The 25,476-nt window shown below is 44.2% G+C and overlaps 1 protein-coding gene across 4 annotated transcripts in view; it reads right to left on the bottom strand.

Moving 5' to 3' along the window:
- The window catches only part of WDR33 (WD repeat domain 33), a 104,177-nt gene extending 79,583 nt beyond the window's left edge, over positions 1–24,594 (bottom strand). For all 4 annotated transcript variants that reach the window (XM_084639484.1, XM_084639483.1, XM_084639485.1 and 1 more), the window contains exon 1: positions 24,458–24,594. The gene's annotated coding sequence lies outside the window, so the exon portion shown is untranslated. The remainder of the gene's footprint in view (positions 1–24,457) is intronic.
- Between the last annotated feature and the right edge of the window lie 882 nt (positions 24,595–25,476).

Here is a 25,476-nt window from a genome sequence, read left to right as displayed (position 1 = left end):
GACGTGTATCAGTGCTGACGGGGCCAGGCAGGCTGTGGCTCCCAGTATCTCCAGAGCTTCCTCTCTCCGAACTCTGAATAACACCTTGTGGGACAAGTGGTAAGGAACGCGGCCGTGATGGAGCCTGGGCTGTGATTCCAGAAAGAGCAGAACTGCAGGCACTTCCTGTTGTGTCACATGGCAAACAAGTCTATCTAGGGAATTCCCCATGGTTGGAAGATGTTGTTCACCATCCAGGCAGATGGACCACTCCCGGCTGTGAAAAGACCTGCTGAGATGGTCCGACAACTCGTTCTGAACTCCAGGGAGATAAGAAGCCTCCAGGTGTATTGAGTGAGCTATGCAAAAGTCCCACAGTTTGAGGACTTCCTGGCACAGGGAAGAGGAGCACGCTCCCCCGTCTGTTTTATATAAACATTGCTGTTGTATTATCCGACATGACCGAGACACACCTCCTTTCCAAGTGAGCTTGGAATATCTGGCATGCCAGATGGACTGCCCTCAACTCTCCAACGTTGATGTAAAGTGAGAGCTCCGCTTGGGACCTGAGGCCCCAAGTCCTGTGCTCCCAAAGGTATGCAGATCCAAGGAAGGGATAATGAAGGCCAAAGAGACCATGCAGAACTTCAGCTTCTTTATGAACTTGTTGAGGGTCTCGCTGATCTCGGATGGGCCTGAGACCCACCTTTGGCTTTCAGTATTAGGAAATACTGGGAATAGAACCCCTGGCCCTTCAGCTCCTGAGGGACCTCTTCTACTACCCCCACCATTAGAAGTGTGTGCACCTCCTGCATGATCATAGATGTTGTGATCATAGAATATCGGGGTTGGAAGGGACCTCAGGAGATCATCTAGTCCAACCCCCTGCTCAAAGCAGGACCAATCTCCAATTTTTGGCCCAGATCCCTAAATGGCCCCCTCAAGGATTGAACTCACAACCCTGGGTTTAGCAGGCCACTGCTCAAACCACTGAGCTACCCCTTGTGAAAAAGATCCCTGAAGAGGGATACAGAAGGGGGAAGAAGGTGAACTGGAAAGAGTATCTCCTTTCTACCATACGAAGTACCGAGTGATCTGATGTGATTCGGGCCCACACAGGGTAGAAATGGGGTAGTTGGCACGAGAAGGTAAGGAAGGATGGATCCAGAGTCCGGACTGATGCATCGCCCCCAGGCACACCTTCAAAAGTTCTGCTTTTGGCCTGAGGACTGCGTCATCTACCCAGAGCCCTGAGCTGACGAGGGGGGGAGGCCTCCTTCTATTGTTCCTATAACGCCTCCTGGAAAACTCCTGCTTGTTCTGCTGGTGGTAGAAACGAGGCGGGGGTTACAGCTTAAAATGCTTCCACTGCATAACCGGAGTATGCAGGCCAAGGGACTTCTCTGCCTCCCATTTTTTAGGGTATAGGCCCCTGTGTGCTTGGTGCTCCCAGTCATTCGCCGCCACTACAGCTAGGGAGTCTGGTGGGGGTGGGGAGTATAAAAATGTTCAAGCCCCTTAGAGGAAACAAAACATTTTTGTTCAGTCCTCTTCACTGTTGGTGATAAGGAAGCCGGGGTTGGGGGGGGCGGTCTGCCACAGCATCTTGGTGGTCTCCTGAATAGTTTTTATAAGTGGTAGGGCAATGCCAGAGAGACCAGAGTCTCAGTGACTTCTTCAACCTGGATCCTCAGGTTCTGGGCCACTCTGCCCAGTGGCTGCTGGAGTACCCTACTGTCCTCCAGCACAGGGGCTGTCGAAGTTCCTGCTACCGCCTCATCAGGCGAGGATGAGGACGAGACCCTAGCCAGGAGCGGGTCCTGCTCTCTGCCCTTGGGGGTGACGCGGTGCTGGGTCTTCATGTGCTACAAGTGGTGGGGCAGCCAGTGCAACTGGTCCTGCACAGAGGTGCCATACGTACACAGGATGCCAAAGCCACTAACCTCTGTGAATAGGACCCTTGGCTTTGGCCCTGGCTCTGAAGGAATGTCCAGGGAGTGCAGAAAGGCCTGGGCTGGAGCCAGCCACAGCCCAGGCCTTAGAACCAGATGGAACTGCTGTCTGCCTCTATTTGACCAGGACCGTCAACTGTACCTGCTTCACCTCGAATGCCAGTATTCTGCCTCCGACTCTGAGGACTCACTGTAGGATGACCATGGGGGGCAACGCTCACTGGTGCGGCTCCCCTGTCTGTTGGCGGAGGGTACTGGCGACTAGTGCCGAGGGAATGTCCATCAGCGCAGTACCATTGCCAACTTGCCTCTGGATGGCACCAAAGGTCTCGCAGGCGCCACTGAGACAGAGCTCGGTGTCCTGTCACGCCAAGGAGGGAAAGGTGGTGCCATGAAGGCGATGAGCTCTCTGGCTGCCTCAAACATTTCCAGTGAGGAAGGCAACTCCAACTGCTCATGACCTCCCCAGAGAGGAGAGTGTTGGAGGCCCGGACTCAACTGGTCCTGTGGCGGAGCAGGAATTCAGTGGAGCCTTAGCAGGCAGTGCTGTGCTTACATGGCCTGACATGAGTCTCATGGTGCCGGATTCCTTCTGTCCTGGTCTGGGTGTGGAGGAGCACCCCCATGAGGTCTTTTCTTCTTGTGGGCACCAGGGACTGGGAATGGTGCCGCCCATTGCCCAGCACGGAGTCCCTATGTGGGGAACTTCGCCGGTGCCAAGGGTCTCTGTCAGAGTCCTTCCTTGGTGCAAACCCATTCCTGAGAGCTGGAGCACTACGCACCAATGCCGAGGTGCTCAGCATTGGCTCGGCTGACCCCGGGGACAGAGGCTAGCTTCTATGAGAAGGATCTTGAGGCAAGGATCCTTCTCCTTCTGAGTCGTAGGGCGAAATCCTCAGCAGATCTTGTAGGGGTCCTTTCAGTAAGCTTCCCCCAAACAGGATATGGGGAGAGAGGGGGAGGTCACTCCTGCGCACAGACCTGCCACACTTCAATTATAAATACTTGGGATTTAAACCCCGGGGACCAAGGCATGCCCCAGTACCAGGGGAGAAGAGGGGGAGGGGAGTACCCCCAGATTAAATTCTCTATAGATCTAATCAAATTAGATTACTAAACTACTACTACTAACACTATTAACTATTTACAGAAGTTGTCTGCCAAGGGATAGAGAAGGCTTGCCAAAGCAAGCCAAAAACCCAAGATTTCCGGATATCCGTCACAGGCGGTAAGAAGGAACTCAGATGGCGGTGGGTCGGCCCTATATTTAGCGTCATGGAGGCAAGGCTCCAGGGGTGCCTGAACTGACCCAACAGCTACTGCTAAGAGAAAATCTTTCTGGCTGCTGTGCATGCGGTGCTCGCATACCTAATTGGAATTTACATGAGCAATCTCTCAAAGAAGAAATCTTATTCCCCATGAAGTGTCATCACTGACAGATTAAACTGCCTTGTTTGCCTACTAGTCACCCATTTAAATTTCACTTCAGTTATGAATACTTGGGATAGTACTCTGCTTTTGCCAAATAGAAAGTTATGGTAGAGCAAGAGGCTGCACTGCAGGAGCACAACAGCCCAGTTACTCAGCTGAGCCCTAAACTCCCTGCTTTCTTCCACTGCTGCAGCACTTGTAGTGACCTAGACATATGCCCTTTTCAGTTGCTCTTTTATCTGTCATTGGGAGGGAAGGGAGAAGACAGGATTTAAAAAAGATCCCCCACAACCTTGCTGGGCTGTGTACTGTTTCTTTAAATCTGTCGCAGGAAACCAGACAGTAGAGGCTGGAGAAGGTTCTAGGCAGAAGCTCTAAAGCACAGAAAGTGGAATTACTAAACTATCTGTATTGCAGTAACGCCTAAAAGCCTCAAGTCATGGACCAGGACACAACTGTGCTAGGCACTGTTCATACAGAACAAGACAACCATCTCGGCCCCAAAGAGGTTGCACTCAAAGTATAAGAGGACAATACTCGTAAGGATACTATTTTCTTTATGCTAAAAAAAGTTTTTAGAATCCTCAGTTTTAATAATTTGTTTATAAAACAAATTGCACACCTTTTAAAAAAAAACCCTTTCTGTGATTCTTCACATGTCAAGACAGACAGTTGTCCTTGAAACTGAAAACAGTTTACACTTCTACTGTGTAACTACATTCTAGATGGAGGATCTATTTCCAGCTTATAAGGAGGAGTCCCTTTTAAATGTTTCCCTCGCCCCGTCCTTGCTTCTATAGCCAGGTCTACTCTAGAAACTTTTGCTAGTACAATAATGTCTGTTACAAGTGTGATTTTTGTTACACCATTTACATTATTACAAGTGAACACTAGAGTACTTAAGAAACTAGCTGAAACAATCTTGGAACCGCTAACAATTATCTTTGAGAACTCATGGAAGACAGGGGAGATCCCAGAGGGCTGGACAAGGGCGAAGTACATATCTTTAAAAAGGGCACAAAGAGGACCCAAGGAATTATAGCACAGTCAGCCTAATTTCAATATCTGGAAAGATACTGGAACAAATTGTTAAACAATAAAGTTGTAATCACCTAGAAGATTATATGGTTAAAAGTAATAGCCAATATGAATTTGTCAAGAACAAGTCACACTGAACCAGCATAACTTCCTTCATTGACAGGATTAGTGGTCTAGTCAGTGGATAGTAGGGAAGCTGTAGACCTGATATATCTTGATTTTAACAAAACTTCCGACAAAGTCCCACACATTATCATAAGCAAACGAGGGAAATGTAGTTTAGATGAAGTTAGTATATGATGGGTGCACAACTGGTTGAAAAAAAAAAAACACACTCAGAGTAGCTATCAGTGGTTTGCTGTCAAACAAGGAAGATATATTGGGTGGGGAGAGTACATGCTGTTCAATATTTTCATTAATGACAGATAATAGAATGGAGAGTATGCTAATAAAATTTGCAGATGACACTAAATTGGGAGGAGTTACAAGCACTTTGGAGGACAGGATCAAAATTCAAAACAACCTTAAAAAACTTAATCGGTCTGAATTCAACAAGATGAAATTCAATAAACCAACTGCAAAGTACTAAACTTAGGAAGGAAAAAAATCAAAAGGCACAACTGTGTAGGCAGTAATACTGCTGAAAAGAATCTGGATCACAAATTGAATATGAGTTAACAATGTGATGCAGTTGTGAAAAAGGTTAACATTCTGGGATGTATTAACAGGAATATTGTATGTAAGACTCCCAGCACTGGTGAGGCCTCACCTGGGTACTGGTATCCAGTTCTGGATACCACTTTAAGAAAGATGTGGAAAAACTGGAGAGAGAATCAAGAGGAAAGCAACAAAAATGATTAAAAGGTTTAGAAAACCTGATCTATAAGGAAAGGTTAAGAGACTGGGCATGTTTAGTTTTGAGAAAAACAAGTGTGTGTGGGGGGGAACCTTATAACAGTCTTAATGTAAGTTAAGAAGAGTTGTTATAAAGGGGATTGTGATCAATTGTTCTCCATGTTCATGGAAGGTATGACAAAAGACAGTTACCTTTTCCGTAATTGGTGTTCTTTGAGATGTTGCTCATGTCCATTCAACTTAGGTGTATGCGCTCGCCACATGCACCGATGCCAGAAGTTTTTCCCTCAGCAGTATCCGTAGGGGACTGGCTCCAGTGCCCCCTGGAATATTGCGCACATGCCGCAGTATATAGGGTGTCACTGGTTCCCCCTACCCTCAGTTCCTTCTTGCTGGAAACTCCAACAGTGGAGGCCGGAGCTGGACATTGTCCTTATGTACGGCAGTTCTGAGGTCAGGGTTTGCAGTTCGGAGACTTGCCTCGCTGACACAATCGCCACCAAGAAAGCTACCTTCCATGATAGGTGAGCTTGAGGCCAAAGGCTCAAAGGGCGGGCCTGTGAGCCTGGACAGAACTAAGTTGAGATCTCATTGAGGGGCCAGGGTCTGGAATTGATGAAAGTCTCTCTTGAGGCCTCTGAGGAACCTAAATGTCACGGGACAACACTGTCTGCCCCTGGATTGGCAGATGAAAGGTCAAAATGGCCACCAGATGTACCTTGATAGAGGATTGTGCCAGGCCCTGGTTCCTCAAATCAAGCAGGTGGTTTAAGATTGACTGCACCGAACAATACAAAGGGGAGATGCCCTGTTCAGCAGCCCAATGGGAGAACCTCGTCCACTTTGCCAGGTAGGTGTGCCTAGTCAAGGGCTTTCTACTCTCGAGGAGAACCTTCTGGACCCCTTCTGAACAGGCCCATCCACCTGGGTTCAGCCACACAACATCTATGCCATGAGGTGGAGGGACACGAGGTTGGGGTGCAAGTGTCGACCATGATCCTGAGACAGCAAGTCCAGTTGGTTCGGCAGGGGCCAGGAAGGGATCATTGACAAGCTTGATAGCGTCCCGAACCAGTGCTGGCAAGGCCACGCAGGGGCCATCATGATAACCTGCACAATGTCTCTCTTGATTTTTGCTAGGACCTTGATGATGAGTGGAATTGGAGGGAAACGCATACATCATGCTTCCTGCCCACAGCAGGAGGAAGGCGTCTGAGAGGGAGCCCTTGCCCAGGCCCCATCTGACGCAAAACCTGTAGCACCTCCTGTTCTGCCTGGTGGCAAACAAATCCCACTTGGGGAGTTCCCCACCTATGGAAAATTATGCCAGCTACCTTCGGGTGGAGCACCCACTCGTGGTAAGAGGAGAAGTCCCTGCTTAGGTGATCTGATAGCGTGTTCTTGGCACCCGGAAGGTGACACTTCTAAACAGATTGTGCAGTTGATGCAGAAGTCCCAGAGATGGAGTGCCTCTTGGAAGAGGGCCAAGGATCGTGCTCCCCCTTGTCTGTTGATACAGAACATCACGGTTGTGTTATCCGTCAGGACTCGGACCACTCTGCCTGACAGGTGAGGTAGGAGGACCATGAATGCTCTGCACACTGCCCTAAGCTCTTTGACATTTACGTGTAGCGTCAATTTCTCTAGGGACCACATACCTTGGGTCTGGAGGGAGCTGAGGTGCGACCCAAGCCTAGGTCCGAGGCATCCGAAACCAACTCAACTGAGTGAGGAATGCTGATGAAGGGAACTCCTTCCAGGACTTTCCTGGAGTCGGTCCACCATCGCAGCAAGGTAAGCACCATCACAGGGATGGTGAAGACCTTTCAGGATTAAAAAGTAGTGGGAACAGAACCCCTTGCTCCTGTACTCTGGAGGAATGATCTCCACCGCACCTAGCTGCAGTAACCCCTCGAGACTCTTGTGAGAAGGGTCCCTAAAGATGGATGGGACATGGGAGTGGGAATGGGAATGAGGGGCAGAAAGTAACTGGAGGGTGTAACCCCACACCACCATACTGAGGATGTTATAGATGCCCACGCAGAGAGGAAAGGAGAAAGGCGGTTGGCAAAAATGAGGGAGGGAGAATCCTGGGAAGAATCCAGTATGTCACCCTTGGACGTACCCTCAAAACGAGCACTTGCCCGCCAGCTTATCACAGGTCGAGCTCGACTGAGAGGCCTGTGAAGGCTGTTGGCTAGGACGCTGGATTTCTTATGAGGAGGCTCCTGGTAGGGGTAGCTCCCCTGGCCCTGAGGCTGCTGCAGCTTAAACCACTTGCAGGCAGGGCCGGACAGATACAGGCCCAGCGATTTAAGGGTCTATAGTCCATGGAGCTTATTGCATCAACTGATGAGCCTCTGTGGACAAGCCAGAGAGAAGCAGCCAGGATGCCCAGCGCATGGCGACAGCAGAGGCCATGGTTTGGGCGGCAGTGTCCACTGCATCTGACACTGCCTGGAGCATTGCCCAGGCTGCAGTCGTGCCCTCCTCCATAATAGCCTGGAACGCCTTCCTAGAAGCCTCAGGAAGAGAGCCCTCAAACTTGGCCATGGCTTGCCACATGTTAAAATCATAGCATCCTAGGAGGGCCTGATGGTTGGCCACTCATAACCGGAGGCTAGAGGATGAATAAACGTTACGCCCAAACAAGTTTAACTTCTTGGGGTCTTTTTTCTTAGGGGTAGCCCGGGGTTGACCTTGTCGCTCCTTGTGGTTAACCGCTTCTATTAGAAGGGTTGGGAGAACTTTGACCTAGTAGAGCCCCATAACTAATGGGTGACTTTTGAAATTGCACAGAAATTTTTAATGGTGTGGTTTCTTCTGGTTTTGTTTTCTCTGTAATGCTTTTACTTTAGGAATAAATGTTCTTGCTGAGCAAGAGCTATGTGGTAACTTGTGACTGCTGGCAATACACTGTTCATAACCCTCAGGGAGAAACCAACACACAAGAGCTCACCTTTAGGAAGACTGGCTTGCTCGGGTATTATAATGTAAGGCATTGAGCTGTGCAGCCTTAAATCCCCAGTCACTGAATGGAACAAGGGTCCCTGCAGAGACAGGTGACAACTAAAGATCTGAGACCTGGCTGGGAACTCCTGGAAAGGACCACTGAAGGTACTCCTCCTCTGTTAATCTGAAACTGTGACAAGTGAAAAGGAAATGGATAAGCTAAAATGGCAGTAGAACTGGACAGTGCCCAGATGCGAACTGTGCCTAATTAAAAACAAAAACAAAAAAAGCAGAACCACCAGTCTGAGCAGGGCAAATGAATGTTGACTGGGTAGTTCAACAGAGTTTTCTAAATAAAACGACCAACAATTCAAGGGGACAATGAGTACTTTATAGATTCAGAACATGTATGGTTAATGAAGAGTGCAAGGGTCAAAACCACTTTCCATGAGACAAACACAGCCAGAGGCTTCTAAACTCTAAGGGTATGGCTAAGACAGCAAAGAAAAACCCACGGCTGGCCTGTGCCAGCCAACTTGGGCTCATGGGGCTCTGGCTGCGGGGCTGTTTCACTGCTGTGTACACATCCGGGCTCATGCCTGAACTCTGGGACCCTCCAACCCTGCAGGGTCTTAGAGCCTGGGCTCCAATCTGAGCTCAGATGTCTACACAGGAGTGAAACAGCCATGCAGCCTGAGCCACACAGGCCAGCCATGGGTTCTTCTTTGCTGTGTAGACATATCCTAAAAGGCTATAACAAAGTTCCTGCAGTTTTGCGCCTATGAAACTTAGGATAGCTCAACTCTGCCAGAGTTCAGGTGCTCTGCAGGAGCATAGCTTCAGTCCTCCTACAAGGTGGTGAAATTCCTGGCCCTCAATCCAAGCCTCTCTTCTGTACTTCTGCATACCTCCACGAGCAACCCAGCACTTGTTAAATGTTCTGCAGTCATCATTAGCTATTTTTAAACAAAGAAATAGCAAGACAAATAAATAAATTTAGAATTGAGAAACAAACAGTAACAAAATAAAGATTTATGCAGTTTTTAAAACTCAAGTTAGAAAGTTATTATGAAGAACATGGAAGATAGCTATTACTTTTATGAATAATATGATTTGATTAAATTTTTTTTTTACCTGAGGTCCAAGGCTTAACTCCTGCAGGAGCTCATTGCTCCTCTGCAGGAAGGCAGACAACTGTTTTAGATAACTCAAATCACCACTACTTCACTGACAGTACAGATGTCAAAACCTTTAAAGTTTTGCTCTTAACTATGCTGGACCTAATACCCCTACCTTGGGACAGGGAGTGAGTCAACAGGCCTTAAAACCTGCAACAAAGAACTCTAGATGAGATGAAAACTGAGCTTGAGCTCATTAGAGGACATGCGATGTCAGGGAACTGTTAAAGAATGGAAGACTGACAGAGAGAGACAAACCCTGATGGATGGGTCTTAAAACAGCTAAGCCTCCCTAAGGTTTGGGGAAGCCATACGTGTGTAGTTTTGTTGTTTTGACACTTAACTCTGAATGTTACAGTCATATAGACTAATTTTGTTTTGAAAATACTGTTGAGTCATTGCATTTATCTACAGATCATGGCTCTCAAAGGGAAGTCTTTTGCAGGTGCCAAACCCAGGTGGACCAACTGAGGCATCGTGATTTGTAAAGAGGGGTGCTGTAGCCTGGAGTCCTGGTCCTTAAGCAGGAAAATTGGAGGATTCCACCCTGAGGAGTAAAGAATCAGGGCCTTTCACTTCAAAGGGTCCACTCAGGTGAGACAGAAGGCGGGTCAAAAGTGAAGCTAATCCTGTAACCATGAATTATAAATTTAGGCTCCAATTTGTTTTTTTAAAAATCCAGAATACAGAAATCCACAGTTAAGGTGCTTCAAACAAACTTAACTCTACCCCTATGGCCCCATGTAACTCATGCTGTACAGACAAGAGTAGTCACTGGAGATATGTGCAACCCACATCAATATAGACTCAGGTCCAGGGGAACACAGGACCCACCATATGGTCTCACCCTGCCCTGCAGCAGCTGCCGTAGGTCCACCAGGAATAGGCAAATGATACTGCTCCCATAAGCTGACTCCCATCTGGGAGTTTTTGTTGCCTCCCCCAAACCACAGGACCCAGAAGTGGCCCCATTCTGAGCCTCTGGAAGGTAAGGCAGATTTAGAGATGGTTTGCTGGCTTCCCTCCAAAGCAACTAATTGTGATATTAAGATGCTTGCCAGATTCTAGTTACACCTTCCCACAAGATGGCCAGAGCAGTGGACAAATAAGACGTAGAACTAAGGCTGATCTTAATTGTGTTTTCATGCTTTCAAATGTGTTTTTTTAAGTTAGGCAAAGTTAAATTTGTTTAACATTTCAGCTGTTAAAATTACAAAGTTCTTTAAGGTATTCCTCTCCATTACTAATACTTTCCCCTCAATCTTGACTTTTGCTTGGGGTTTGTCAAAGATTGTATTTCACTTGTACCGAAATCCTGTTTTACCTATGAGGGCAGGTTGCAATGCCACGACAATCCAAACTGGAAGAAATAATATCCATGTTTCCATAGCAGGCTGGGTTACTGTGACACCCCACCCTGGGACCATCTCGGTCTTCAAAACAATCTTTAGGGCTGACCTTGGAACCACCTTATTGAGAGTGGAGAATCAAAAGGCAAGGTGCTTGATGGAAGAGGCCACACAAGCTTGCTAACCCTCCAAATAGATATGACCAAAAGTAATAAAGATTTTACAGTTAGAAAATTCAGGAACAATTACTTCTCTTAGTAGTTCAAAAAGGAATTAGTAAGAGTTTGCAATACTAGAGTGAGGTGCCATTCGTCCAATGAATATCAGATTAGGGCCTCTGAAATAACGCTGATTTCAGAAAAAGGGATGTCATAGTTGAAGCAGCAGTCTAGAACCAGAAGGGAAAGGATCCAAGTACTGAAACTTGTACTTTCAAGAAGGACAAGTTTAAACTTATGAAAACCCATCTAGTCGGAAAGTACATAATGTCTTTTGTGCACAGACAGCCATGGTTTTGTCATTATCCTCTCACAGCACAAACATCAAAGTCCACCAAAGCCTCTTTAAACGTTTGACTGGTGGGAAGTTACCTGGATTTGAGAAAAAAAATCAACCAGCACAAAAGTAATCATGATTTAGGGTCCATGAGAAACTAACTTAATGAAATGGATATACTGACAGTTGAAATAATTCCCATTCATCCGAATCCTGACTGTGGAAATAAGAGCCCTTCCATATAAACATATGAGCTCTACTGCAATGCTGAAGTGCTGGGGATCTGCTTAAGCTAGACCAGAGGTGGGCAAATTATGGCCTGCCTGGCCCGGGAGGCTAGCCCCAGCCCCTCCCCTGCAGCCACGTGGGCAGCACTCTGGGTGACGGGGCTGCGTGCTCATGCAGTGCAGCGCAACAGCATGTCTGGCTCCGGCCGGGCAGTGCAGCTCCCAGACATGCTGCTCTGAGCAGCATGGTAAGGGGACCAGGGGTTGGATAAGGGGCAGGGAGTCCTGGGGGGCAGTCAGAAAGCAGGGGGCAGTTGGATAGCAGGTGGGATCCTGGGACGGGGAACAGGGGGCAGTTGGATAGGGCAGAGGTTTGGGGGCGGGCAGTCAGGGGATGGGGAGGGTTAGATAGGGGGTGGAGTCCCGGGGAGGTGGTTAGGGATGGAGGGTCCCGGGGAAGGGGGGCGGATAGGGGGCAGGGAGCCAGGCTGTTTGGGGAGGCACAGCCTTCCCTACCTGGCCCTCCATACAATTTCACACCCCGATGTGGCCCTCGAGCCCAAATAGTTTGCCCACCACTGAGCTAACTGTATCCCCATTCTCCTGCTCTGACAGACACCAAACTGCAGGGAGAGGGTGAAAATGGCCAGAAGAACTTGGAAAAGGAGTCCTCAGAGCAAATTTGATGAAGAAAATCTCTACCTGAGCACAGAGGCAGAAGCCTGGGGAGACACATCAGTGCAGTTCACCAGGCCTGCCTGTGAAAAATGCTGTCAAAGCAGTCTACTCTACAAAGAAAATCCACAAGAGAAACCTGTTGCCTGAAGCAGACCAAATGCAGGAAAAAAAAAATAGTACAGATGATTCACACAATAGAGAAGGAACCAGAATCATGCATTCAAACCTGTTTGGTTGTCCAAGACTTCAGCATGATTCAGACACACTTAGGATCCCACCCACGCTATGAAACAGAATCATGTTTAACTATATCATGGTACAACAGTGTTGAAATAAAGTCCTTCAACAGAGCTATTATGGCAGTGTTGACTGGGAGACATTCAAGACTTAACACAATGTTTTGGGGCTATTCCGGGGGGGGGGGGGGGGGAGACCACATCTACAATTCTAATCATTCATTTTTTACTACTTCAGTTTAAGATGTCTCTTTGGGGGGGGGGGGGGTTGAGGGAGAGGGGAGTATTCCAGACACTCTTCCAAGTTCATCAACCGCCAGATGGTGGGAATTTTACACATTTTGCTTTAGACATAAAAAGGCAAAGTCTGAAGTAAACCTTTGAAATCAAATTGCAGTATGCTACTTTTCACATTTAAAAAAAATGCTACCCTTACAATAATTTATAAAAGGCCATACCATATCCATTTTGCCATACCAGCTTCAGTAATATTTAGCCCCACAGCAATATTTTAAAAGCATGTCGTCTTAAATCTCTGCATTACTAGTTTGCAGCATTGTGGAAAAAAGGTGTTTAAAAATAGAAGTTCAACGACTACATGAAGGTCTCAAAAACACAACCTTTACAAGACTCTTGACTTTGTTAAGCAGTCATTAATGTCTAAAGAGGGTTTTTTCTATAATGCCATCTTTAAGGAAAGTTTAATGCTAATATTACAAACAAAATCCATGATTCTGTAAGTTACTTCATGCAGACAGACCTCTGCCCACATGCAGAGCCCTAATGACTTCAAGGTGGTCTCCTCTATGGAGTTAACTGAAGGCCAAAATCATTTCTACAGTGCATGCATTAAGCACAACACAGGTGCTACACTTCGGTGAAATGCTTGTCAAACACACTGTATCTATTACCTCCCTTCAGGTGTTTCTATAGCAATTTCCAAATATGTTTTTCCTTACAGAAGACTCCAGCAGCAGAAGTCTGCAGAGAAAGACTTCACATTGTAGTGAAAAAAATCCATCCATCAAATTTATAAATTGATTACGATCCAGGGAGTAACGCAGCTACTCAACCTGTATACAGACAGCTGAACTCTTAGTTTTCACATCGCTGTCAAAATTAACAGGCAATTTCCCCCCAAAACAGAAGTCAAGCCTTATGAGTAGTGAAGTTAGCAAGTACGCCCACAGAACAGTTTCACAGTTTCACATTAATATTAGCAGTCTTTATTAAAAAGATAAAACCACCACACAGACCTCCAAAAAGATACCCTCATCCTCCCACAGAACATACGCAGTAACCTGCGGTGCAATCTCAGTAAATACTAAGGAGAAGTAGTCTATTTACATAGGGAGGGCAGCTGATCAGAAGACCAAATTCACTGTACCAACTCAGAAAAATAACCTGTTTCACTTACAAGCAGCATATTTGTCGTCCACCCCACCCCCCCCCGTAAAATACTCTACACTACATTTTAATATTTGTCTGGGATCTTAGGACCCAGTTTTGCTAACCACAATGTGGTGCCATGGCACCAGGTAAAAGTAGCTGAAATTGACACATTTTTCTCCATAAGCTTTGGCAGGAAGTGAATAAACTTAACCAAGAAAAATACTCCCAAACATAAATTCTTGATAGACACAATGGACTAGCTAAAACATATTACAGTTTGAATTCTCTCGAACAGCTCCATATTTGACCAGCAACTGCCTAATGTACAGACATCCATGGATCTCTCTCATCAGCTTTCTCGTGAGTAGTGTTTGGTTGGTTAATCCTAGGGATCTATTTGCTTTATACACCCATAAGATGTCTTAAATAGATTGTGTTTCCATTTTGAAGTGGTACATTGATTGATCCCAAATGTTTGTTTCATTCAAAGCGGGTGGTGTAGACTGCCTAATTTCTTATTTTTATTTAATACTAGAAATCAGGACAAGGATGTAACCTGTAATGGAGAATGTGATATTTCCAACATTGCAGTTTAGACACACTTCATGTTAGGAGCAATGGATGTTACAGTCCTTCTCAAAGGAAAGATTCAACTTCTGGGTTATATCTGGGTAGCAGGTTTTTGGTTTTTTTCTGCTGAGAATAAAAGCAATAGCTTTAATTAAATAGTTCAGAAATCTTCTGAAATCAAAGTTAAATTAAGTAGTTCTATAGCTGTAGCCACAGAAATTCTCAAACTGGCCAAAGCTCCAGGTCATGCCCTCTCTGCCAATGACTAAAAGGTCTGGTTCTGCCTCCTGAGCTGGATACAGGCTGAAAATCCACTTTAAAGAATCTTTATACTTACCTGCTCAGAAACATTTGTCATGTGGTTTTAATGGCCTTGGGAAATCTAGAGTACAATTTACGATGATGTGGTCTCAAGTCTGATTTTCCTAAGAGAAGTAACAACCTTCACGAATCCCAAGATGTTTCTCCATATGCTAAGTATTACTGATCCAAAAATGGACAAACACCCCAGACTTCAAAATCAATACTGAGGCTTGTTTTGTGTGTGTCTGTGGACGCATCTACACTAGTATTTTCTTTGGAAATTTCCCTTGCACTATTACTGGTGCAGCTCATCAAAAGGTAGGAGAACTAGTGTAGGCAGGCTCACATTTTCTACTCCTACGTCATCTAATGCTGTTCTAATAAATTCTAGAAGACAACAGTAAAAAAAACATTTGAGCCCACTTAGTATGCTAGAAGTGCTACCACCATTCCTACTACTGACACAGCTGCAGTACTGGTAGTGCAAAAAAATGTTAGTGTGTGGACCAGGTTTTGTGGGATAATCACTAGTAAGATTAGTGTTTCACACTGTTTTTGATCCTTTGACACTCTCTAGCTCCAATATGCAGGGAATGTTGTAGAGGAGGAAATTAATCACAGCACATTGGTGAACTTATTAAAGCTCTGACATATGTTGGTTAATCATAAAGCAATACTGGTTAACTCCAAGACCAAATACATTGTCTTCATCGTCAAAAGATATTGCAGGAATATGTGGTCAGGGTGCCCATACTGAAGGACCAGAATTAAGATCTTCAATCATCATTCATGTCTAGTGAGTAAGGAGGTAAAAGAGTACACTAATCACCTCATTTTCAAGGCACAAGGTATATTCTAATCATATAATTACAAATTATGGTTTTTAAATTAAAGATACTATACATCTTTGAATGTCATTCAACATGCATTTAGATAGTGAACTAACTATCCCATGTGTCCTAAGCTAGTCAGACTGGACTTCCTAGGGGTAATATATGGTACCTTTTAGAGAAAGCAGCACAAGTTAAGTTATAGACATAGTGAAATAGTGTCAGACATGACTAAGAACTATTTTGAAGATGTAATCTATTCTTAATTTATGAATATTTAGTTAAAGATAAAACTCAGTTTTTTGATTTGTATTCTGGCTCAAGTTATTTCTAGAGTTTAGCCCATAGTTGGGCTAAACTAGATTTCCTTTGGCACAACTTGAGGAGAAAGATGTAGATAATCTTCCTCCACTAGAACTGGGTGCTGCATTAATCCAGGAAAGAATGAACTACTGCTGAGGTCCAAGAAACGTGTGTTGACAAATGAGTTTCCAAGCTCCAAGCAATTACGTTTCTAAACAGCACAGCTTCCGGCAATTCTGGGCCTGAAGTTTGTTCTAATGGCATTGCTGGCACCTTTGGATAAAACATTTGCTTTTTAAACACCCAACCTAGACACTGTCAATGCTTCTCAAAGGAGGAGTATTGTAATGCTTACATAAAATAAGTTCACTGGTCCATACTATGGTTGCCACACTAAATCCTTGTGTACAGCAGTACTGGAATTTAAACACCTTACAAAATTTAGATGGATACATAAAAGGATATTTCTGGGAAAGCATGATTTCTGTGAGCATCTGACAGTACATAAGAATTCTTCAAGATCACTTCTTGTTGTTCAAAGTCACAATTTACTGGTAGGCAAGTAATTATTGGTGTAACGACAAAAAGAAAAAAAAGGGAGACAGACCAAGATAAACTCACAGAAAATGAAAGAAAAGCTTACTTGTCACACCGGAAAACTTGAACAATTATTTTGTGCAATTGTAAGACTGAAGCAAAGGAAATAGAAAGAATGCATTGCTGTTTTATTGAATGCTAAATTCAAAACCCAAAATTTTATTTATAAACATGTTCCATAAATACACTCATGAACAACCACCGTATCTCTGAGGGTTCTAGAATCAAAAGCTGCTTCTTCTAGACTTCCCATAGGGATAAGAAGCTATACTGTTGTTAAATTATAAGTAACATTAATAAGAATACATACATTTTGTATACTCCATACCACTCAGTGACTAGATTTAAACTTTATTAAACGGCATCAAATGATACAAAATGTATGAGGGTAATAAGGTAGGTAGGTAGGTGGCAGAAACACTTAAGTAACACCTTATAGTTCACGGAAATCATATAGTGGAAGCGCAAGTTCACAAATGTCTTGTGTAATCAACCCCCTCCCAAACCTTTGTAAGATCAGGAGTTCAACAGAGGATTTTCCCCAAATAGAGGAAGACAGTTTCCCTAAGGAATGACAGGTTTAGTTGTAGAAGGGAGGTAACCACCAGCAGGGAGCTTCAATCCTGACAACTTCAAGATCTCTCCAGGCCTGAAGTCCTATAACATCTTTCTTTCCTACCTTCAATCAGCCTGCCTTGGAGATGTCAGCAAGCCATGTCTCTGAAAGCTCTGCTTCTGTCAGTAACCCTAAGGGACAGAGTTTGCCACCAGTTAAGTAGGCGTTTCTTATCTGCAAGCTCAGTAAATCAGGGACAGACTGTACTAATATTTCACAACATGCATGCTGTGATGCAGCATATTTACAGGCCTGATTCTTTAAATCAGACCCTTAAAAGAATAATACAGACTCCACACCTATTCAATCTTTGTTCTTACTTTTCAAGCCTCTACGAGGATCTCTTCTTTCTGTATCATTTGTCGTCCTCATTTAAGACATTTTGGGAAACAACTTGCAAGAAAAGTCTCGTACAAATTAGGTGTCCAATCCCAAGGGATTCAGACCACTGAATTTCCCACTATTGGGACTTCCAGGGTATTTCTCAAGATCCGATCACACAGCTCAGTGTTTAGCACGGATGCTTCTTCATTCCTCACCTTTATAACTATGACCACTTCTGTTTAATGAAGTAATAATTTTGAAAGCAAGGCAAGGGCAGTCAATGTTTAGAGAGAACTGGAACCAGACTGGGTCCGTGAAGAGCACAAAAAGCTATTCATAAATATTTAAATAAGATTTAACTTAATCACCTTAAAAAAATTGCAACAATTACTTTTAACTTGGTTAAATATGTACTAAAATAGTGGTTCTCAACCAGGGATTCAGGGCCCCCTGGGCGGCTGTGAGCAGGTTTCGGGGAGGTGGGGTGTCACCAAGCAGGGCCAGCATTACACTTGCTGGGCCCCAGAGTAGAAAGCTGAACCCCACCACCCAGAATGGAAGCCAAAGCCTGAGCAATATACCTTTGCAGGAGCTCAGGCAATTGCCCTTCTTGCTACCTCCTAACACCAGCCCTGGCTTTTATATGCAGAAAACCAGTTATTGTGGCACAAGTAGGCCCTGGAGTTTAACAGTATGTTGGGGAGGGGGCCCTCAGAAAGAAAAAGGTTGAGAATCCCTGTAGTAAAATATACTAAAAGACATGTTATATGTTAACTAAGTCCACAATTAACTGTATCACAGCTATTATACTGATACTTCCCTGCAGATGCTCCAGTCTGATTTGTTTAAGCAAAAATTCTATTGTTTTTTAAATTTAGTTCACAAACATGGGAAAGAAGTGTTTAAAAAGTCAGTAATGTATTCCTTATAGTGAAATGTACTAATGAGAACATTACATTTAGTTTTCCTTTAGAGAACCACCATGAGACCATGACAAAATACTGACAAGCTCTTACAAACACATTATGGGTGAAGTAATACCTTTTATTGGACCAATTTCTGTTGGTGAAAGAGACTTTCTTCAAGTCTGGAAAAGGTACTCCCATTTCACAGCCATGCAAGGTACCACAGATTGTTTAGTATAAGTACTTAGCACATATTACAGGCATGGCGAAACTGTGGCTCCTAAGCTACATGCAGCTCTTTTACTGTTGAAGTGCACCTCCTGGAGCCCCCCACGTACTCTCCCCTCCATTCTCCACCTACAACACTGGGCAGGGGGGGAGCTAGGGGCTTTAGCCCAGCAGGGGGACATCAGAGAAGAAGCCCCTCACCCTGGTAGACGCCACCCCATGGGGTAGGTTGTGCATGTCTTGCGGCTCTTGAACTTCTGAAGATCATTGTATGCGGCTCGGAGGGTCTGTAAATTTGGCCATTCCTGACATATTGTAAGGGACCATTCAAGGTATCCGATGGAGTGAGCTGTAGCTCATGAAAGCTTATGCTCAAACAAATTTGTTAGTCTCTAAGGTGCCACAAGTCCTCCTTTTCTTTTTGTGCATTCAAGGTAAAATGGCCCTTGCACACCTTTGCACACATAGGACAAAAAGGGGGGGTAAGTGGGTTACAGTTCCTTTTTGCATTTTGATGTGACAAAAGTTGGTACAATAAAATTCATCTCACCCACCTTGTCTCTCTAATATCCTGGGACCAACAAGGCTACAACTGCACTGCATACTAATGTATTATTAAATTTTGGAGCACACTTCTCCAAAACAAACTGAATGAAAAAAATATGTTCAGATTTAGTAACAGTACTGTATGGAAGGTTTATATCTGGATTAGAAAATGAAATGGAAGAAGATAAGAAAAGGAAATTCTCCTTCTGTATTGGGAAAAATATAGATAGAGGTGGCTTGTTACAGTATAAACAAAACAGACACGAATGGGAAGATATAATTTTATTTGTGGGTGGAAAAAACAAGAAAACTACTACTATTTTATATATCTGTGAATAAAATATTTTTATAAAATTATTTGACTCAAGTCCTGTGTGTACTACAGTTGAAACCATTTCAGGGATAACATTTCTCTTTGTAGCTAACAGCATAGTTTAGTCACATCTAAAAAACCTCTTGCCCACACGCTATTTAAAGAAACTGTGGTAGAACTACCTGCCCAGCTACAAAACTGCTTAGAACTGCTGAAACATTCCCAAAGTCTCCCCTGTATCTTTCTTTTGCGATCTCAATAAGATTCCATGAGAACATTCAGTCTTCAAATTTGCATTGATAAAGTTTGAGAAGTTCTTTAAACAAAGTATATTTAAGAGGTTTCTCAACATTAACATACTAGAGTTGAGATTTATTTTGTTTTATTTAATGACAGGTTTAGAGTAGCAGCCGTGTTAGTCTGTATCCGCAAAAAGAACAGGAGTACTTGTGGCACCTTAGAGACCAACAAATTTATTAGAGCAGAAGCTTTTGTGGGCTATAGCCACTTCATCGGATGCCTAGAATGGAACATATAGTAAGAAGATTGTGTGTGTATATATACACATACATACACACACACATGGTGGAAGTTGCCATACAAACTGTAAGAGGCTAATTCATTAAGAAAAGGAGTACCTGTGGCACCTTAGAGACTAACTCCTTTTCTTTTTGCGGATACAGACTAACATGGCTGCTACTCTGAAAATAATTCATTAAGATGAGCTATTATCAGCAGGAGAAAAAAAACTTTAGTGACAATCAAGATGGCCCATTTAGACAGTTGACAAGAAGGTGTGAGGATCTTAACATAGGGAAATAGATTCAGTATGTGTAATGACCCAGCCACTCCCAGTCTCTATTCAAACCCAAGTTAATGGTATCTAGTTTGCATATTAATTCAAGCTCAGCAGTCTCTCGTTGGAGTCTGTTTTTGAAGCGTTTCTGTTGCAAAATTGCCTCCCTTAAATCTTTTACAGGGTGGCCAGAGAGGTTGAAGTGTTCTCCTACCAGTTTTTGAATGTTATGATTCCTCATGTCAGATTTGTGTCCATTTCTTCTTTTGTGTAGAGACTGCCCGGTTTGGCCAATGTACATGGCAGAGGGGCATTGCTGGCACATATCACATTGGTAGATGTGCAGGTGAACGAGCCTCTGATAGTGTGACTAATGTGATTAGGTCCTATGATGGTGTCACTTGAATAAATATGTGGACAGAGTTGGCATCAGCCTTTGTTGCAAGGATAGGTTCCTGGGTTAGTGTTCCAAAAACTACCTGGGCAGGTAGTTCTTTCACAGTTTCTTTAAATAGTCTGTGGACAAGAGGTTTTTCCACGATATGCATCTGAGGAAGTGAGCTGTAGCTCACGAAAGCTTATGCTCTAATAAATTGGTTAGTCTCTAAGGTGCCACAAGTCCTCCTTTTCTTTTTAATAAATTTGTTAGTCTCTAAAGTGCCACAAGTATGCCTGTTTTTTGTTTTATTCAAATTATTACTGTATTACCCCCATTTTCCCCACTTGGCAGATTACAAGACATCTTTTAATGGACAAGCGTCTGAAACAGTGAAATTTGGTTTTATTTTTAAGTTACGTGTTTTTTCCAACACCAAGATATACAGCCTTTAATTAAAATACTGGGCTTTTCAAAGGAGCCTAAGAATTAGGAAAAGGTGGGCACCCTGCTCTCTTAGGTTCCTTTGAAAATCCCAGTGTGAGTGTAAGGTCTATATCCAAAACTTAGGTTGATCTAGCTATGTCACTCAGCAATGTGAAAAATTCTCACACCAGAGACACATAATTGAGCTGTCCTGATCTCAGGAATAGACACCACTAGATCGACAGAAGAATTATTATTCTGTTAACCTAGCTACAGCCTCTCAAGGGGGTGGATTAACTACAGCAACAGAAAAACCCCTTCTGTTGCGGTAGCAAGTATCTATGCTATGGTGCTACAGCAGCTCATCTGCAGCGCTGTAGCATCAGTAGTGTAGACATACACAGAGTCACTAGATCTACATCATTTCCTATATAGGGCAGAGTGTATTTGTAGTCAGTTTCCATTGTGGATGTGTAGACTTGCTTCAGATCTGTACTGCTCCTATTTAAGTAGTTGCTACACAGAAACAATATAGGGAAAGCAGGTAAACTGACTGGCTTATAACAGCCAGGATAAAATTCCACCCGGCAAGGGGTGGAGGCAGCGCAGAAGCACACCCCTAATTACATGGGTTCATCCAGTCTGTTCTGATGTTGGACTCTCAGGCTGTCAAACCCTTGCAGCTGCACAGGAACAGACCAAATTGCGAAAGATTGCTATGGCCGACTGTTCGACTAAGCGTTGAAGTAGTAGTTAACTGACCAATTGTTAGTTTTAAAGCATAAAATGAGTCTTTTGTAAGCTGTAGTACCACTTTGCATTTACACAGGGCTTTAAAAATGTTAATCATAACCATCTGAGCTAGATATGGTATTATACCCATCTGAGAAAAGGGACAGTTGCTCAGGGACATACAGTAAGTCAATAGTAGCAAACCCAGGATTGAAACATAGGGATCCCAGATGTGCTTGAAAATGAACAAAGATTTTCAAATCAGTAGGTCACAGGTGGCATTCAAAGAACAAAAATATTAGGCTGGTGACAGGTTTTGCTTCTCATACCTGTATAGACCTGAAATATTTGTCCCATTCCTTGCTTTCCCTCCTTCCCCAAAAGGTGCACGTTTCTGCTATAACATTAGACATTCAGGTTTCATCTCATCCCACCACAACCCTCAATCTACCAATATGCACCTCTGTGCTGTAATTTCATGTCACAAATGCAAAAATGCTGCATACAGCAATTTATGTTAAAGAACGTCTGATATTAGCAATGGTAAAGTTAAACAACAGATGAGAATCTAGTCAGCAGGAAAGGAGCATGTGTGTGCAGCATATCTCCTATGTCCTCATGTAATACACTACACGTTTCACAACTGGACTACAACTGCAAACAGATTAGGATGTGGAATGTAGGTTGAATCAGAATTGGCATTCAAATAAATTTTGAATAGTTTTATAAACCCAGGAGTAAGAAGAGCATAATGTTGGGTTTCACACTACTCTGAATCCTTGTCAACACTAGGTGACTCTTCATATATAATGAATACATATCAAAAATACATAAAGCACACAAAAAGTTTTCAGGATAGTAAAATAAACCAATTTTGTTTGTGATCCAACCCTTAAGCACTCGTTAGGGTAGGGAAGAGAGGAAAAACTAAATCAAGTCATGTTAAAACTTTGCTAAAGTCTTACCTGCTCTACCAATCAGTTTGATTAAAACTGAACATTGTTAAAGTCCAATTTCATTGCTGGTGTTTACTTTTTGCACTAACCTTGGACAATGAAAATAAACTAGCAGGTTTCACTTGCCAGTTTTCATGTACTAGCACAATACTTCAGTATCTGAACTCAAACAACTGCAAGGGAGATTTTAAATCTCAACAAAACCTGATTTTTGTATATTTCATGAACATATTCAATATTTCTAACATTACTTAGCTTTGTAAAAAAACTCTTATAACTTGCAAGTATAAATTTTAAATTCCTGCACTAAAAAGTGACTGACCCACATAATTAAAACTTTAAAGATACACTGTAAGTATTCTATTGTCCAATTTTTTTTTTAGCTTCCAGCATTCAAAAACAGAGTTTGGAAAATTTACCAGCTATACAAAAGACAGCTAAACCAAACCACTGTAAGTGAGTGAACTCAAATTAACACTCAGTATACCATTAGCTTACAGTGGTATTTATTAGAAAATCAACAAAAGTGTATATATTTGAATACAAGATCAATTACTAAAATGCAGGATTAATCTTGCAACTGTTTTTTTTTTAGTAAAAAACGTTGTGAAATGATAAATAGCAAGAATTAACTTTAATTAGTTGTGACTCATTCTCATACAAGCATGTCTTTAATTTGTTTGACAGTATCTAACAAGTTGTTGTTCAGTAAACTCACTTAAAGATGACATGCGGTCCACAGATTAATAAGGCTCAGTGTTCATATGCCAGAGATTCAGAAATTATTTGTCAGAAGGGTTAAAATACTCTTATATTTTTAATATAATCTGTCCAATAAAGAAATACAATCTAGTAGGACTGGAGATGAAACACTGTTCACACTCTTGAATCTCTCCCTTCAAAGAGTTATTTAGTCAGAAAGTATTTTCCAGCATCAAAACTTCAGCTTTAGAAAGCAGGAATGGTAGACAGTGATCTGCTTCAGCTCTCCCCATTGTTAGAAAAATACCCTCCAGGATCATACTTTTGATTAGGAAATTAATTCAGGGTTCGGTTAAATACAAAAAAAGTAGGGTGTAGGACTACTTACCTACATTAGACTTTGTAATACAGTTAATATGGTCAGATAAGACATAGTATACAAATACAGAATAGTATCACTTACAAGGAATGTAGGGCTACTTAATGCTAGCAAAAAGGAGTATATCAAGCCATAAGTTACATATCAAAAGAGAAATACCATCTAATTCCTGAAGAAACAAAAATTTAAGGTTTTCTCTCTGTCTAAAATGTTGAGTTCTGATTTTAGTGGGTTAAGTTTTTTTGCTATGCAAAGAATAAGTTTGCATCTGTAAAACCACAGGGATGGATCATATTGCAATTAAGTCTAATGTACTCTGCAAAATAAACTTATAACAATCGCCAGCCGTACATGGTTCCATTTATGCCATATGGCCGAGGCCAAACAGCACAGACAACACTCAACAGGCATGGGGTCTCCTAACCCACAGGCAGCAGGAGGAAAAGCAAGATGAAGCAGAAACTTCTGTCCAGGGGCGATGGGGCCACCCGCCCTCCTCCCCCCACGAGCTCTCGTGCTACTACCAGGCCCCCATCACAGCCTCCAGCTGGCTCTCCAGGAGCCCGCTCCAGGCCCTGGGGTTCCCGTACCCTACGGGCCTCAAACCCAAGCCCCCACTGACCTCTCAAGGCTCCGCGCTCTCTTTCCCCATCTCCGGAGCTCCTCCCTCCCCTCCCCGACCCAGGCGCTAGGCCCCCTTCTCCCCGGCCTCACGGCCTGAAAATGGCGGAGGAGCCACACCGCCTGGCCACACTGCACCGCCCCAGGCGGCCCATCACTTAGCTGCACTCACCGTCCGACTGTTCTCTTATCCCCGCCACCGGACCCCGCTGCCGCGCCGCTCTCTACACTCCCCCTAGCCCGGAAGCCGCTGCCTCACGAGCCCCCACCGCGACCGCCCGCCATCTTTTCCCCTCCAACGACCGGGGCGGTGCACGCGCTCTACGTCAGTACGCTCCAAGGCGCCGTGGAGGACCTGGCCGAGGATAGGGACGCAGCGGCAGCCAAGACCGCCTCTGCGCAAGCGCAAGGGGAGCCCAGTTGTAAATGGTGCGGGTCCGTGCAGTTGATACAGGGGCGACCCGACATGGACAGAGCTGCAAGTGGGCGCGCATGCGTACAGAGAAGTAACATGGACTACGCTCTACTCCTAGGGTTCTTAAACGCCGGTGCACTGAGATCCCCTTCTGACAACAAAAAGTACTATAGGACCCCAGGAGGCGGGACGAAGCCTGAGCCTGCGCCAACCCCACCACCCCAGGTGGGGTCGGGGGGGACAAAACCAAAGCTTTAGGGCAGGGCTTCAGTCCCAAGCCGGGGGCACGTAACCTGAGGGCCTCAGGTTTCAGCTTCGGCCCCAGGCTGTGAATAAGTCTAAGATAGCCCTGGTGACCTCTTTAAAATAGGGTTGCCACTCACTTTTTTTTTGGGGGGGGGGTGTCACAATCCACAGTTTGAGGACTGCTGAAATCTGTTCCTGCACTTAGGAGTCCTGGCTCAGAAGGAAGGAACTACTCCTCCCACCCCCATACCTGCCAGTGTTCTCTGACTGGTGTGAGGAGGGGGGAATCACCTGAATCTGAGGGCTTGGCTACACTTGCAAGTTAGAGCGCATTAAAGGAGCCCTGGGCGCACTAGCTCACTACCCCTCCATATTACCCAGGCACGTAGAGCGCTCTGACTCCGCAGCTAGAGCACTCCTGGTACTCCACCTCGGCGAGTGGAATAACATTTTGTGCGCCCCTGCTGGAACGCCAAGGTGCCAGTGTGGATGCCCTGGTCTGTTAGTGCGCTCTGATCGGCCTCCAGAAG

The sequence above is a fragment of the Lepidochelys olivacea genome, assembly GCF_965140295.1.
Source record: "Lepidochelys olivacea isolate rLepOli2 genome assembly, chromosome: 9".
NCBI lineage: Eukaryota > Metazoa > Chordata > Testudines > Cheloniidae > Lepidochelys > Lepidochelys olivacea.
The sequence above is the reverse complement of the archived record's forward strand: the minus strand, read 5'-3'. Positions and strand labels throughout refer to the sequence as shown.